The sequence below is a fragment of the Sarcophilus harrisii genome, chromosome 6 (assembly GCF_902635505.1).
Source record: "Sarcophilus harrisii chromosome 6, mSarHar1.11, whole genome shotgun sequence".
NCBI classification, from domain to species: domain Eukaryota; kingdom Metazoa; phylum Chordata; class Mammalia; order Dasyuromorphia; family Dasyuridae; genus Sarcophilus; species Sarcophilus harrisii.
The window spans coordinates 220636669-220654102 of record NC_045431.1 but is presented as its reverse complement, the minus strand read 5'-3'; the positions used below and the strand labels follow the sequence as shown (position 1 = coordinate 220654102).

General features: G+C 38.4%; 1 pseudogene; it reads left to right on the top strand.

Moving 5' to 3' along the window:
- Positions 1-10415: 10415 nt before the first annotated feature.
- On the top strand, positions 10416-10791 carry LOC105750945 (annotated as a pseudogene).
- Positions 10792-17434: the final 6643 nt, after the last annotated feature.

Sequence of the window (17434 nt, the reverse complement as noted above, 5' to 3'; positions counted from 1 at the left end):
TCAAATACAGTGTTCTTTCCTCCATGAGTGGGTCCAAGAACAGGAAAGCATCTCCCCTTCTTTGTGTTGTCAGTGGCGATTACCTCTGGCATGCCCAATAAGCACCCGACTGGACGATTGACTGGCCCACCTTCCTGGTTAGATGGTCTCTCCAAAGGAAGCTTATTCATGGGGGCTTCGATGCAAAGGGAGACTTCATCCTGTCCAGACCTTTCTTTTAATGAATCAGGAAAGCGGACATCTAAGTAGCATGACTTTCTCAATGTCACACAGTGGCAAAGTTGGGATTTGAACCCCAGACTTTTCATTCAGGCTTTGGGGTTACCACTAGCTGATCCTCTCTAGCTCTGGGGTAAGGAGAAGAAAGATGAAAAGCCTGAAAAAGAAACAAGCTCCCTATAGAGCACAACTGCAGTGACTATGAGGAACTGGATAGATCAAAGCCTTTGTAGGCTTCTGACTAATGCCCACCCCTGCTTTGCCTGGGGAATTGGCTGATCTGCTTAGGAGATAATAACAGAAGGAATAACATTTAAAATGGTAGCACACATGGAGGGTAAGGCACCCTAGTTATCATTTGCAAAAAAGCTCTGAGTCCATGGTGGCTAGAATGACAGAAAGAGCTCTAAGTCTAGAGTTCAAATCCCACCTCTGCTACTTATTATCTGCATGACTTTTGACAAGTCACTTAACTTGAGACTTGGTTTCCTTATTTATAGAATGAAAGGTGTGTTATAGACCATAGGATCATGGATTTAGAATAGGAGGGGACTTCAGAGGCCAACTAGTCCAACAGCCTGATTTTTGAAATGAGGAAATTGAGATTTACTAGAAAAAGGAATCTGTGTCTTTCCACTGCAGCAGATGACTTCCAATGTCCAACGTAGCTCTAAATCAAGGATTCCATGAAAGGACTGGAAAGCTCTTGGAAAAGCTTTAGTCACCTTTGATTTAGCCATACTACTACAAGATCTCTGTTCTAAAGAGAACAAAGAGAAAAAAGTCCTTGAGTGCATTTCTTAGTAGTGACAAAGAAGTGGAAACCAAGGGATGGTCATCAATTGGGAATTGGTTGAAAGAATTATGCTACCAGTCAGTCATTAAATATGACTGTGCAATAAGAACTTAGGAAAGAGAATATTTTAGAGAAATCTGAGAAGATTTGTATGAATTGACACAGGGGGAAGTGGACAGGACAAAGACAACACTGTATACTGTAACAACAACATTATAAAAAGTAACAATTTAAAGGTAACAACAAAATTGGAAAGTAACTTCAATCAACCATGGCTCCAAAGAACCAATAAAGAAGCGTGCTACCTCCTAATAAAGATCTGGTAAACACATTCACACAAAGACAATTGAAATAAAATAAGATGCCCCAAAATACGTACCAGGAGTGCTCAGTATTGTCCTGGGGACTCACAGCCTCATTAATTTGACCTTTGTTTTGGCATTAATCTTGTTCCCCTGATAAGTATAAAATCCTCATTCCTCCCCTATTATCCCTCCTAATAATGGCTACCATCTATATAATATACTAAGCTTTGTAAAGCACTTTATCTCATTTGACCCTCACTATAACCCTGGGAGATAGGTGCTATAATTATTTATAAATAAGGAAACTGAGGCAGATAAAAGTCATGATTTGTCCAATTAGTATTGATATGGCTCTTGCGAGATATGTACTCTAGCTTGCATATGTTTTGAAAATAAAAGGCTTTTAAAAATATATGAAATAAAATATTCCCCTGCAAAATAAAATAAAATAAAATTTCCACAGTGCTTTACATCTGTTGTGTCATTTTGATCCTTACAAAAATTCTGGGAAGTAGTTGCTCTTACTATCCCCCTTTTATAGTTGAGGAAACAGAGGCAGGGCTTAAATGACTTGCCCAGAGTGACACAGCTAGTAAATGTCCGAGAGTTTGAACTCAGCACTTCCTGATTCAAAGTCTCTCATTCTATCAGGATGCTCTTGATGGTTCCAAATCAATGACCTTATGATCCACTGTTTAACCTCATTAAGCCTAGAGAGGATCCATAATCAGAAGATGGGACAACAGATCATGAATTATCACCACCATAGTGGTGATAATTATGAACGTATAGAGAGGATGCAATCTGTCTGGGCGGACCCCATCTTGGATCTTCAAGGATTTGACATCTCTAGATGACTATCTCAAATTCCCATTTCCTACAACATGTGTAGACACAGTCTTATGTTCAGTGATTTCCAGGATTTGGAAGTAAACCAGTTTCTAGCTCTTTCACCATGCCAACTGGATCAAGAGAAATTCTCCTTTTACCTCACTCCCCTGGGGACAGCCTCCCATCCTTTATCTACCAGAGAAGCCCTGCCCAACTATACAATTATATCTGAAACTAAGCAGCCCAAAAGCTTCACATGAAACTGTGAATCATCTGTATTGGTATGGATAGCCGCGAGCCCCAGGAGCACCTCTGAGGACCAGCTTCCCCCATCAACTCTCCCCCGTTTCTGAGATGATTGGCTCTGTCGTCTGAAGTCTATGGACAAGCAAAGAAATCAAAGATATTGAGAGTTCTGTAAGAATGCCATATCCAAAGCCCATGGGATTCTTGCTTCTCTACCATACCCTTCAAGGAAATAGAGAATAAAACATTGGAGTCTTATCAGAAGTTAGATAATTAGCAGTGATTTCTAGAAATTCAAAATGGAAAACTCCAGGCTGTTAAGGATGTTATTGCTGCTTTAAGTTGTTCATTCTCGAAGAGAACCAGGGCATCAGGGATGTGGTGACCTGACATCAAGTGAATTGGATTTAAGTGAGGGAGGGCTGGGCAAGGTCACCTGCCTCACTTTCTCCTCCAGAGCCATCTGGGTCCAGTGACCAGATGTAGATCAGGATGACTGGAGATGGTCCCAGATGCAGTGGGAGATCTTAGCCTTTTAAAGCTAAGATCTTTAAGAGATCTCACTTTGAGGCAAACCATTAGATCTCTAGGCAATGTAGTGTAGGTGAAAGAGCCTTAGGAAATCAGGAGGGACTCAGGAAGAAGCTTAATGTCAACATGTACTCCTTGTGTGATTTTGAATGTCAGGGTCCTCATCCTTCAAAAAGAGAATAGCAGTTAACACCAGCAGGATCAACCTCTGTTTCCTCTTCTATAAAATGAAGCAGTGTTCCTTCCCTCCCTCCTTCCTTCTTTCCTTCCTCCCTCCCTCCTTCTCTCCCTTTCTCCCTACCTCCCTTCTTCCTTCTTTCCTTCCTTTCTCCCTACCTCCCTTCTTCCTTCTTTCCTTCCTTTCTCCCTCCCTTCCTTCCTTCCTTCCTTCCTTCCTTTTTTCCTTCCTTCCTTCCTTCCCTCCTCCCTTCCTTCCTTCCTTCCTCACTTCCTTACTCTTTCCCTCCCTACTTTCCTAAGGATTTTTTTGTTGGAGGATCGATCGGCATAATACACTTTATAAACTTTAGATGCCATATAAATCTGGGCTATTACAGGAAATCTCTCAGGTTTTCTACAACTTTAGATCTATGATCCTCCAAGTTATTAGGGATACAACCTTGAAGCATCCACCTGCTCTCCCTGAACCTCAGTATCCTTCTCTGTAACATAAGAGGAATTGGACTAAACCAAGGATTCCTACATTTTTGTGAGTAACGCATGGTTTTGGCAATCAGTTGGGTGAAGCCTATGGCCCCCTTCCCTAATACTTTAAACGAATAAATTAAAATATGCAGAATTACAAAGGAAACCTATTAGACCAAAATGCGTGGATCAAAAGTTTTTATTTTTGCTTTTAAATTCATAGGTCCAAATTGGGGATTACTGAATTAGATGGTCTCTAAGAGTCCTTCCAGGGTAAAAACTACAAAGTTGTACCAGGAAACCACAAGACCAAGCCTGTCATCCATATCATAACTCTCTTCCCCAACTGAGGTCAGCCTTTCTTTCAAGAGGGTAAACTCCCTGATGATGCAGCAGGAAGTGTGCTATGATTAGGCAACATGCTGGAAAACAAGCATCTAACACTTCTATAGTGTGTTACTATTTGCCAGTCACTGGGTTAAGTGCTTTATATTTATATTTTATATATTTATATTTATATATTATATAATACATAAGTATATATTTATTTATATATTTACATATATTATATGCATATACATTATATACATATATTATATATATTACATACATTTATAATTTATAATCTCAAGACTACCCTGAGAAGTAGGCACTATTTTTTAAAAAATTATTCATTTTTGAACTTCAATACAAAAAGACAAAACACACTCATCATTTCCATGTACATAGCACAACATAAAAAAGGGATAAAATTATGAATTTCTACTTCAAAATGCTTACTTTTTTAAGGGAAAAACTAATGTGTAATAAATGTAATAAATACTATGTATTGCTTTCAAAGTTATCCTACTTGTCCGTGCTTCTTCTAAATCTTCTTTTGTTCTCTGCTGTACACTGGTTTTTTTCTCCCTTCCTCCTACCTATCCTAGAGAAGGTTTAGACATAAATATCTATACTGTGTATATGTATATCTCTATATAAATATATATGTATGTATATGTATACATATATATGTATGTATAAAGCCACACTATATATGCCTCTAGTTATTAGCTCTTTTCTGGTTATGGATAGCATTTTCATAAGTCCTTTGTGGTTGATGTGAGTATTAATGATACTCAAAATCATAAGTTGTTCAGAGTTGTTCTTAGGATAATATTGCTATTAATGTATACAATATTCTCTTGGTTCTTTTCATTTCACTCTTCAATATTTCAGGTATGTCTTTCCATATTTTTCTAAAATCAATCAAGTCATCATTTCTTATAGCATAATATTATTTTATCATAATCATACATCACAATTTGTTCAGCCATTTCCCAATTGACAACCATCCCCTCAAATTCCAGTTCTTTTCCATCACAAAAAGAGATGCTATAAATATTGTAGAACATGTGAGTTCTTATCTTTTTCCCTAATTGCTTTGAGAAACAGATCTAATTATGGGATTGATTTGGAAGTCAAAGTTATGTACAGTTTTTATAACTCTTCAGGCATTATTTCAGATTGCTCTCCAAAATGGTTGGATCGGTTTACAGTTCCACAAATAGTGAATTGGTGTCCCAATTTTTCCACATTCCCTCCAACATTTATTACTCTCTCCTTCTGTCATTTCAACCAATATGATAAGCATAAGATGATATCTCAAAGTTATTTTAATTTGCTTTTCTCTAATCAATAGTGATTTAGAGCATTTTACCCCATATAATCATATTATATATATAATACATATATACATTTGTATATACTTTTGATTTTTTCATCAAAAAACCATTCATATCCTTTGATTTATCAGCTGAGGAATGATTGATATGCTTATAAATTTGACAAAGTTCTTTATATATTTGAGATATGAAACCTTTTTCTGAAAAAAAATTTATAAAAATTTTCTTCCAATTTTCTATTTCCTTCTAGTCGTGACTAGTCTTCACTACATTGGTTTTATTTGTACCAAAACTTTTAAAAATTAATGCTATCAAAATTACTTATTTTATACCTCATAATGCTCTGTATCTCTTGTTTTTCCATCAATTGTTCTATCCATAAGTCTGATTGGCAATATAGTTCATATTCTTCTACTTTTCTAGGTCATATATTCATTTTGACCCTATCTTGGTAAATAATATAAGATATTGGTTTATGCCAATTTCTGCCATACTGCTGTACAACTTGCCCAAAAATTTTTAAAAAATAATTCTTATCCCCAAAGCTTAAATTTTTACATTTGTGAAACACAAGGTTATGACAACCATTTGCTATTGTGTATTGTATATCTATTCTGCCACTGATATAATTTTTTATTTCTTAGCCGTAACAGGTAGTTTTGATAATTAATGTCTTCTAGTATAATTTAAGGTCTGATACTGAGGTATATGCTATTATTATCCCTATTTTATAAATGAAGAAACCAAGGCAAATAGAAATAAATGACTTTTAAGCTATTTTATAGCTATTAAGGCTAAAGTCCTGGAAGATTCAGTGGCTAATAGACTGGCATAGAAAGAGGCAATTCCTGATAACATGAGAAAAGCCTATACTTTGTTCTATGTGAAATTGGGAATTCTAATTTGCAGAATCCTTTCCCTTCTCCTTCCATTCTTTCCTCCTTCTTTTCTCCTTCCCTCCCTCCCTCTCTCCCTTTCTCCCTTCTTTCCTTCCTTCTTCTCTCCCTTTCTCCTTTCTTTCCTTCCTCCCTCTCTCCCTTCCTCCCTTCTTTCCTCTCTTCCTTCCTCCCTTCCTTCCTCCAATCTTTCCTTCTACCTATGAGATCTAGGGCTGAGCTAAGCAACTTTTGAAAGAGCCTATTTACCTTAGGAAACCAAGACCACTGAAAATAGCTAGTAGGTGAGTCACAAGTCTGAGTCTCCGGGTTTGTTGATGGGAGATCACAGTCAATCTTGCATTTGAGCTCCAGGACTTGAAGATCTAAAACATCTTTTTGAATCACCCAAACAGGGATTAAGTTAATTGCAAAAGCACCAGCTTCCTGTTTCTAAGAAATTGGGCCTGGGGAAAGGAAGGAATTCAAGAAGTTTGTTATGATCATAGGAAGCTGGGAGGGAAAAGGAGGAGTGAACTTCCCACTCTGCATTTCCTAAAGTCACACAGAAAAGAGCTGGCATATGGGATGCAGATTTTCATTAGAATACATCAGCAGAATAGGCCACTCTCCCCAAAGAGGCCAAAACATTTCTATGGAGTCAGCTTCCCAGGCAGAGTGCATAAAGACTTAAGCTATATTCCCCATAACCCTCCTCCCTTTCTTTCCCCTGCCCCTGCAAAGACCATTTCTTAACTTAAACTCTTTAGAACACACAGGGTCCTAACCTACTATAAGCCCTGGGCCTCAGAAAAACCAGAGCATTCAAAATGTCTTGAGAGTTCAGCAAAAAGAAGGAAAGAAAAGGAAGGGTAGATAAGAAGGAAAGAGAAAGAAGGATAGGTGAGAAGGAAGGAAAGAAGGAGAGAAGGAAGGATAGATGAGAAGGAAGGAAGGAAGGAAGGAAGGAAGGAAGGAAGGAAGGAAGGAAGGAAGGAAGGAAGGAAGAAAGGAAGGTGATAAAGTGAGTGTTCCTGGTGGAGAGGGAGTTAAAGGATGAGCTTAGTTGCAGGTATGGGGTTCAGAGAACCAAATGAAGAGGTTTGGCTCCCCTAGATTCCCCTAGGATTCGGTACAGAGCAGGGAGTTGTGGAAAACCCCTTCTGGAGGTGCAGAGGTCCTTCATAAAAGAATTTACAAACCCAAAAAGCTAGACTGGTAAAAGAAGTTTATTATTGGCACTGGGAAGTCAGCCTTTACTATGTATGAATAGAAAGACTGGATTTCTCGGTGGCAAGGTACCAACAGAGAAGAAAAGTTTCTAGCAGAGAAATCCCAACAGAGAGGTATAAAGTCTTGTTAGAGAAATAGGTGAGAAATATAAAGATATGCTGAAAGAGAATATCATTTCAGCAGGCAGAGAGTTGCTGCTATGTCAAAGAGATTCCTTGGCATGGAATATTAGGTCCTCTGCAAGGACTGAGCCCCAAGTTGGCTCATTTTATGTCCAGAAGCTGGGGGCAGTTCTTGATGGGGGCTGGGTGCAGCCTGGGCTGGAATCAGAATAGAAAATTTTGAAATTGAATGAGTGTCTCTGGGACTAATCTCCAATTCAATGGGGTTAGAATTTCCAACTAGGTACTCAACCCTAGATAACAGAAAGCTTGATTCCCTGAGGCAGGTCTTTCTCAGAGGCAGGGTTCAAGGAGAATCTCTCTTTCAAAGAAGGTCGGAAAGGGTGCTTGAGGCTGGAGAAACCACAAGTAACACTTGAATTGAGCCTTGAAAGAAAGTAGGGACTCTAGAACAAAGGTGTGGAGGTGGGAAATAGAATACCAAGTATTAAGAGGAGGGAAGAGGAGAGGAATGTGCATAAAGAATGAGTTCATTTGTGAACAACTTTGAACCAAAATATTTCATCCTTGAGACAACAGAGAACCTCTGGGTATTCTAGAGTAGGGGAATGGTATGGGGACAGGCTTTAGGAGAAATCCATCCATTGGGCAGCAGTGTGGAAGATGATTTAGAAGAGGGAGAAACTGTAGGCAGCTTGGCCAATTAGAAATCTATTGCAATTGTAGGAAGGAAAGAAATAAGCATTTATAAATGGCCTACTGTATATAAATTTCCAGGCACTGTGGAGAAGCACTTTAAAAATATTATCTCCTTTGATCCTTCTAAGTAGGTACTATCATGATCTTCATTTATTTATACCCATTTCAACTTAATAGTTGAAGAAACTGAGGCAGATCTCATTAAGTGACTTGTCCAGGATCACACAGCTTGTCTCTTACATTGGATTTTAACTCAGGTCTTTATGACTCTAGACCTAATGCTCCAAGCACTGTAGGGGCACTGAGCTGCCTCTACAAAATACAAAGCATTTCACTGACTTTAATATGTAATGTAAATGTCAAAATTATTTTAAATTTTTAAAAATTAATTTATTTTTAAATTATTTTTTTCTGAGACAATTGGAGTTATATGGATTTGAACTCAGGTCCTCCTGACTTCAGGACTCTATCCACTGCACCATCTAGCTGTCCTTAAAGAGGACTCAGGTCCTCTTATGTACATTTATTTTCTTACACATTTCTATATGAATTATGTTGTAAGAGAAAAATCAGAACAAAGGGGAAAAGTCACAAGAAAGAAAAAAACAGAAGAAAAATAAAGGTGAAAATAGTATACTTCGATCTGCATTCAGTCTCCATAATTCTCTCTCTTGGGTAGGGATGGCATTTTACATCTAAAATTGATTGGAATTGTTTGGATCATGATATTGCTAAGAAGAGCCAAGTATATCATAGTTGATTATTACACAGTCTTGCTGTTGCTGTGTACAGTATTTTCTTGGTTCTGTTTGCTTCACTCAGCATCAGTTAAATGTCAATAATTATAATGATTTAGTCATTGTGCCATTGGAAGAAACCTCATATTGATTGTCTAGTCTGTTGTAGTGATGGCTGTTATGTCTGATTCCTCATAACTCCATTTGGAGTTTTTTGGTCAGAGATACTAGGAGGATCTTCTATTTCCTTCTCCAGCTTATTTTACAGATGAGGAAACTGAGGCAAACAGGGTTAAGTGACTTGCCCAGTCACACAGCTAGATTTGAACTCAGATCTCCCCCACCTCCTGATTTTGTACTCTATCCACTCCACTACCTGGCTGCCCATGTCTAGTTTAGTGATATCAGACTCAAATAGAAATGGATCTCTGTGGTTGCATATCACCTTAGAAAACCACAAATTAACATTATCTGTGTTGGGTTGTCTTTTTGTTGAGGTTAGGAACCGAATGTTGAGGTGTAGACCACATGTTGAGGTCTACATTTGGGGTACCTAAATGAAATTAGGGTTTAGTTAAGGTCTAGTGGCAGGTTTGGGGTACAGGGAGTCAAACAGAGTTCCCCTGCAACCCCCTTAGATTCGGCGCAAGGATACGGTGGTATATGAGGTCTAGAAGCGGCGCGGATTCCCAATAAAAGCATTTATTGGCCCAGAGAGCTAGATTAATAAAAGAGGTTTATTATTGAGTTTAGAAGTAGGAGATAGGTGAAGGTAGAGATAAGGAGGGCACTGGACAGAGGGTCCAGTGGACAGAGGGTCCTCACATGGCGACCATGTTTGGAATCTCTGCAAAGAGGGGTTCCCAGTATGGTCCTTTTAAGTCGGAGACTTAGCTCGAGGGGCTTTGGGGTGTAGCCCCAAAGTTGGCTCAGATCCGGGTGGGGCTGGGATAGGTCCGGACCTTCTATTGGAATTCAAAGGGACCAGGATTTGTGAGTCAAAGGGTAATTTACATTAGCTAGGGGGGTTGGGAATCAAAGATTGGAATCTTTCCCACATCATTTTTACTTATTTTTGTGAAATATTTCTCAATCCCATGTGTATCTGATGCCTTCAAGCACTTTAATATGTTTTACCCATTTCAATAACTTTACAAATGAAGAAACTGAAGACCAGGAAATTCCCATGTACATATCCAAGTCCCAGTTCCTTCAAAAGGAAAGTTTGGAAAAGTGAAGGGAATTATCTGTGTGTGTCCATCAACAGTGGTAGAGTTAGGACTAGAATGTCGATTCCCTATCCTGCATCATTGTAGAAAGGATGCTGGACCTGGAGACAGGAGAAACCCAAGTTTTAATCCTGACTTTGATGCTTACTTTAAGTGTGACTGTGAGCAAGTCTCTTTCCCTCCATTTATTCATCTGTAAAATGAGAATCTCAGGCCAGCACCATCCACTTCACCAGCTGTGTTATCCCAGAAAAAATGTCTTGCAAACCATGAGACATTCTGGATGGTAGCCTGCCAGGAGGAAAATGTGGAGATTGTCAAGGATTAATGGCTGGGAGTACTGGATGAAGAGCATGAGGGTATTTCACCTGAAGAGCTTAAAGATGAACTCTTGAATGACATCCTTGCTTCATTATATATAATCATAAATATCAACATGATGATTGAAGAGTTTCATCTCCTCTGTGCTTTATTTTTTCTGATCCTGAACAACAGCTGATGTATGCTGGGAGGAAGAATAAGCTAGTTCAAACAGCTGAACTAAGATATTTAAAATAAGAAATACTGAAGACCCAACAAAAGAATGATTATGTGAAAAACTTGCATTTTTCCATGAAAGTGATCATCCTATTACTCTTAAATATTTATATACAACTTGACTACACTAGAACAAGACAGAAATAATTATTTGTTCTGTTATTTACAATTTAATTTCCTGTAGTAGATAAAAAATGTTTTAGTTGTGTAAAGTTTATACAAAGTAAAAAAAAAAGAGATTCTTCTTATAGTTATGCAAATCTTAAAAGTGGTTCCTCACATTTGTAATTGTTTAATGAATTTTTGTACTCTTGAGACTAACTTCTATTCCTTCTGGTTCAGAATTTGTCACCATTTTCAGACATTGTTGGAAAGTGAATATTTTGCTTGTGATGAGCAAAGGATTCCTCTTTCAACAAATACTGAATATTAGCAGAGAATAACACAATTTGTTAGATGTGTGAAACACACTTAAAGGTCTGAATGACACAAATTTGAGTCAATAAATAATATGACTTTACAGTGTCATGTAGTCTAAATCCTTGTTCATTAATTCAGGAACTTATTACTATATTTTTTCCATAACCTCCATAATTATGAAATAGTATTAAGTCTTATGGAGTTATAAACATGAATGTTTCCTGATATCATATGAGTATTAGTCATTTTAAACCTGTTAATGTTGTGTCTTTTATTTGTTAGCTTTAAAATTAATCTTGAGAGTTTTAGCCTACCAGTAAATCAGAGTTGATGAAATTAATACTTTTGTAAAGGATCCAAGTAAAATGTTTTATAATGTCTAATTCTATAATTGAAATTTGTGATAAATCAACTTCATTTTTGAAAAAGAAAAGATACTCTAGAAATGTAAATTATTATTTTACTAGGCAACATGAATTTTTTTATTATCAAATAAGAAATTATTCCTCTTTCTTTCTCCCATATAAATACCACCTCAAGGCATGGTCCAAGTTGTCTCTGAGCTTTTTTTCTGGCCCAGTCGAGGTGGGAGTAGGGTTAAATCAAGGTAGACCCAAAATTTTCATCAAGTTCATGAATTTTGAATGGGATCACCACACTGTACCTAGTATGAATACATTGTTTATTTTTCTTTCTTTTTTTAATATTTACAATCGGAAAGACTTTGCTTACTGAGTGACTTAGCCAAATACTAAAGGAGGGAACAGTTGTATGCTATTTAACTTCCTGTAAATGTCACCCATCCTTTCCATCACTGGAGATTCCAAAGGAGACACCCCTTCTGGTAGCACCCCTCACCTCCGGTTCTCTGTCCCTCTATAATCTGCAAACTCATTGAATTTTTTTTTAATAATAGGACAAGAGAAAAGAGAGGAGGAAGGCAAGCAGGAGAGACAGAGAGGAAAAGAAAGAGAGGGAAGCAGGAAGAGGAGAGAGAGAGAGAGAGAGAGAGAGAGAGAGAGAGAGAGAGAGAGAGGAGAGAGAGAGAGAGAGAAGCAAATACTTGCCACGTTTGAGGCAAATATGCTAGACTATTCAATTCTTTATGTTCCCATTTGGAATTTTCTTGGCAAAGATACTGGACTGGTTTGCCATTTCCTTTTCCAGCTCATTTTACAAATGAGGAAACTAAGGCAAACCGGGTGAAGTGACCTGCCCAAGATCACACAGCTAGTAAGTGTCTAAAGCTAGATTTCTAAGTTTGAGGGTACAAATGGTGCATGAAAAGGTGACCCTGTCTTCATCAAGATTACATTTTATGTAGAGTAAAATAGACAAATAGATAAGTTTGGAAGTGATAATTTGAGAAAGAAGTGGACCAAGAAAGATTTTCCAAAAGTGGCATATAAGCTGAGCCGGGAAAGAACAAAGGATGGATTCAGAGGATGGATGGAGACAGAGATAACAAGGGAGACTATGGAGGGAGAAAAGAGAATGTTATGCTTGGGGAACAACCATCAGGCCAGTAGCCTAGACTCAGACTGTGAAGAGCTTGACATGCTCAACTGAGTCATTTGCTTTTGAGCCGAGGAGGTGACTTAAGTAAAAAGAAGGTTGAACACATAGTTTCAAATTGATGCCTCAAAATGCTTAGTAGATGTGCTTCCCAGCTGTTGTCATTTAACCTCAGTTTCCTCATCTATAAAATGAGTGAGTTGGGCTGAAGCCCTCTCCCTCTAGGGTTCTTGTGGCTTCTGGGATTTCTATAATCTTTTCCAGCTCCAATCTGTGATTCTGTGCTCTACTAGGGAGCCACAAGAGAAGTTCTGAAACAGGGGAATGCTGTGGGCTTTAGGAAGGAAAACCTCCTTCTGTGGGCAGCTGTGTGTGGAGCAGATTAGAGAGGAGCTAGACAGGAGGATGTTGTCATTGTCCAGGTAAGAAATAAAAAGGACCTGAAGTCAGATAAAGGCTAGTAGCTATGTACATAAAGATGGAGTTGAGAGATGCTGTGATGAGAAGATGTGGGGAACACATGGAGGAGAGAAAAAGAAGAGGCAAGACTATTGCTAAGGATGAACTTGGGTCACCAGAAGGTTGGTCGTGTCCTCCACCCAAAAATGGGGGAGTTAGGAGGAGAGCACTTGAAGAGCATAACAATCTCCCCCTCTGGGCAAGGGAAGACAATGAATGATGAAATTGTGGGTTTTTTTTAATTAAAGCTTTTTATTTTCAAAACATATGTACAGATAATTTTTCCATATGGATCCTTGCATAGCCTTGTGTTCCAAATTTTCTCCTCCTTCCCCCTACCCCCTTCCCAGATGGCAGCAATCCAATATAAGTTATACATGTTAAAATATATATTAGGGGCAGCTAGATGGTGCAGTAGATAGAGCACCAGTCCTGAAATGAGAAGGACCTGAGTTCAAATCTGGCCTCAGACACTTAATTAACACTTCCTAACTGTGTGACCCTGGGCAAGTCACAACCCCAATTGCTTCAGCAAAAAAAAAAAAAAAAAAAAAAATACATATATCTATGTTAAATATATGTGTGTGTGTATGTATGTGTGTTAAATCCAATATATGTAAACATATTTATATAATTATCTTGCTACACAACTTGTGGGTTTTATTATAAGTACTGATCTATTGTCTACACCTCACACAGAAGCAGGAAGGGAAAGTGTTCCCTGCTACAATCATTTGGCATATGGATAGATCTATTAGTCTGGTTGATCTCCTTGATTAACTAAGTATCAATCTGTAATTTCTCAGTGGTGCTGGTCCATGGTAGAAAAACAAAAAGTATCCATGGTAGATACTTGGTATTTCTTCCCAAATATCACTGGAACCAGAGAGGAGCAGACTGCTACTGAGCATCTTGGGAACTGATGTTCTGTTAAAAACATCACATAGCTTCCAACAAGGTACCCATTCAATTGCAAGAGCCGATGTTATCTCCAGCTCTGCTGGGTGCTGCAGTGGATAGAGCATGGAATCAGGAAGACCTGAGTTGAAATTCTACTTGTTGAGTGCATTGAGGCAGGAATTCCTGCTTCAATATGAGTGAGAGAAGATGGCTTTCCAGGCTGGAAGCTTCATCAGTTCTGAACTCTTCAGGATCTCTTGGTTAAGTGATTTGCACAGCTACCACCCAGCTAGTAAGTGCTTAGGATCAGATTTGAATTCAGGAATTCCCACTCCAGGTCTGGCACCCCATCTACTGCCCTAGAGTAAAATATGTCCCCTTGAAAGTCAGCCAGAAGAGTTTAGATTGGCGGAACAGGAAATAGAGAAACCTTGAAGGTCTTTGATCAGGGGAGTGGCTTATCTGTTAATAGACTGAAGGAAAATAGTCTGACAATAATGTGCTAAGAACAAACTAGAAAAGGAAGTGTGGAAGCACAGATTTCTAAAGCTAGAAAGGAGCTCAGGATCCATCTGTCCCTCCACAAAAATGTTCTCGAACAATATCCCTTAATCAGGACTTAGCAAGGCTTTCCTTGAAGAGCTCACCATCTCCTGAAACAATCCATTTCACCTTTGATTGACTTATTCAAGTTTTTTCCTTTTACCACGTCTAAATTTGTTTTGGTTTCTTTATTTTTGCAGCTATCTATAAACTATCTATAGTTATGTCCTGTATTGTCAAATGAAGCAATTCCATCCTTGATGCATGTACGTGAAGAGAACCATCATGTTCCCTTCCCTTTCCCTAACCTTCTCTTCTCCAGGTTAAACATCTCCAGTTCTTTCGCCTGATTCCACTTGGCTAAGGGTTCAAGTGTTCACCAGGCTGACTGCCCTCCTCTGGCTGTCCTGTAGACTATTAATGTCCCTCCTAACCTCTCTTTTTGACAGATGACCCTATGATCCCAAGTATCAGAGATGGAAATCTCTTAGGATTTATAGCTGAGAGAGACCTTAGATATAAGGGTCTGGGTGACAAGGGTTGGTAAGAATAGAAAAGGAGGAAACATCAAGATGTTTTGAAAGAAGATTCAACAGAACAACGTTATTGACTGGCCATCGGGGAAAAGGGGGAAAGAAAGATATTGCTATGGTTTTAAGCCTGAGTGTCTAGCAGAATAATGGTGCCATTAACAAGGAAGCTTAGGAAGAAAAGCTAATTCTGAGAAGAAAATAAATGTAAAATTGACTGCCAAAAATTGGCAGATTTTACATGCCACTCGTGAACATAAATGATGCCTGATTCAAGTCACTGTTTTAAGTGTTGGGTTTGATAAATTTGGGATCATGGCAAGTCAGTCAAGTGAAAATGTCCAGGAGAGAGTAATAAGTTGTTGTCGACTGACAAAGATGGTCATGTAGTCAACCTTCTGGAGAAAGTTAAAACTGAGAAAGTAGATAAGATCTGAGGGAAAGAATCAGATCAAGGACTGAAGAATGAACCTTGGGAAGAACTCCCAGTTAAGGAAGAGTCCAAAGAAAATGAGTCAATGAAAGAAAGAAGAAGAAGGTTGAGAAGAGGAGGAAAATGAAAAAATCACAAAAGCCAAAAGGGTCAACATGGAGAATGTGGTTGGCAGTGTCAAGCACAGAGAAGAGATCAAAAAGAGGAAAGATGGTGGAAAGGACAGTAGAATTTGGCCATAAGAAGTAGCCTTTGTGATCTTTCAAAGGATCCATTTCCAGCAAATTAATGGGAATGGAAGTCAGACTGTACAAGGTTTAATATTTTTATCCACAATTTCATGTTTTTGGCATAGTATGGATTTAAAGACACAGATGACATTAAAATTTACGGATTCCACAAACTTTGGAGGAATCACTAATATATTGAGAGTTAAGAGTCATAAAGACTTTGACGGTCTAGAACAAGGAGTGAAGATTGAAAAGATGGGCTAGACCAAGGAGAGGAAATTCTCTCTATCATTTTGACTCACCATACTCTGCAATGTATAGTTGCAGATTGTGGCCTAGAACACTGAGAAGTTCAATTACTCACTTCAGTTGCCACAAAACCAACATAGGTCAGGGAAAAAACTGGAATCCAAGAATTCCTGATCCAAGAGCAGCTCTATCCCACTTTGTCATGTTGGATCTTGAATCAACAAAGATGAAATTTAATAGAGATAGATGGAAAGGCTTACATTTGGGTTTTTAAAAAAATCAACTTTGAAAGCATAATGCCTTTAAGTACTATGTGTGGATGGCAAGAGCAACATGAACCATCAGTGTGATTTGGCAGCCAAAAAAGTTAATGAGATCTTGAGCTAATCATGTCTAAGAACCAACATGGTGTCCAGCAGTAAGAAGGTGAGAGTCCCAGGCTATTCTCTCTGATTAAACCTCATCTGGCATATTGTGTTAAATTCTGGGTGCCATGTTTTAGGTAGATCATTGGTAAGTTTACAGAGTCTTTAGATGAGGGCAGCCATAATGATGCAGAGGGTCAATTTCATGATATGTAAAAAAGGAATGAGCCTGGAGGAGAGAGAACATGACCATTGATTGATACATTGAAGGCACATTAGACTTGTTCTGCTTAGCCCAAGAGATTTGGATGTAAAAGAGTGAGTGGGTATCAAAAAGAGGTAAATTTAGTCTTTTAAAAATTTTTTTATTTTTCAAAACATATACAGGGACAATTCTTCAACATTAGCCCTTGCAAAACTTTGTGTTCCAATTTTCCCCCTATCCTAAATTTAGTCTTGATTCAAAAAAGCAAAGAAAAAACCCTTCTTAAAATGCCTGAAAGTAAAATAGGATGCATTGGCTGTTAAATAATTTTTGAAGGTCTTTAAGCAAAGAAGGGATGGCTACTTGTTGGGTATATAGCAAAGAGGATCTTTGATCTGGCATGAGTTGGACGAGGTAGTTGCTGAAACCCTTCCCTATGATTCTGGGGGTGAAGACATACATGGTCAGTAAAGAAGTAGAAGCAGCAAGGATTGTTTTCATTCAGAAAATTTGGCTGGGAAAGTAAAGAAAGAAAGAGAACAATAGCCAGAGGGTTGGGTTTGGGGACAGAAGACAAGTGGCCAGGAAGAAGGTAGGACAGACTGTACTTATTTAAGGGAAGTTTCCTGGAAAGCAATTTGTAACTCTACCTAAGTCTGTTTCCTCATCTGTCAAATGAAGGGTTTGGAATGGATGGTCTCTCAAGTCTCTTCCAATTCCCCATCCATGATCCCAGAATCCCAAGTTCGAGGTATCCTACTTTGTAGTAGATAATAGGGCAAAATAAAGGACTTGAATCAGATTCATTCTATTTGAGGAAAAATGGCCACATTTCTTCACCTCTCTGGCCCCCACTGATTTCTGTACTTGAGATCTAAGGCAGATCTGTGCACATTCAGGTCAGAAAATGCTCCTG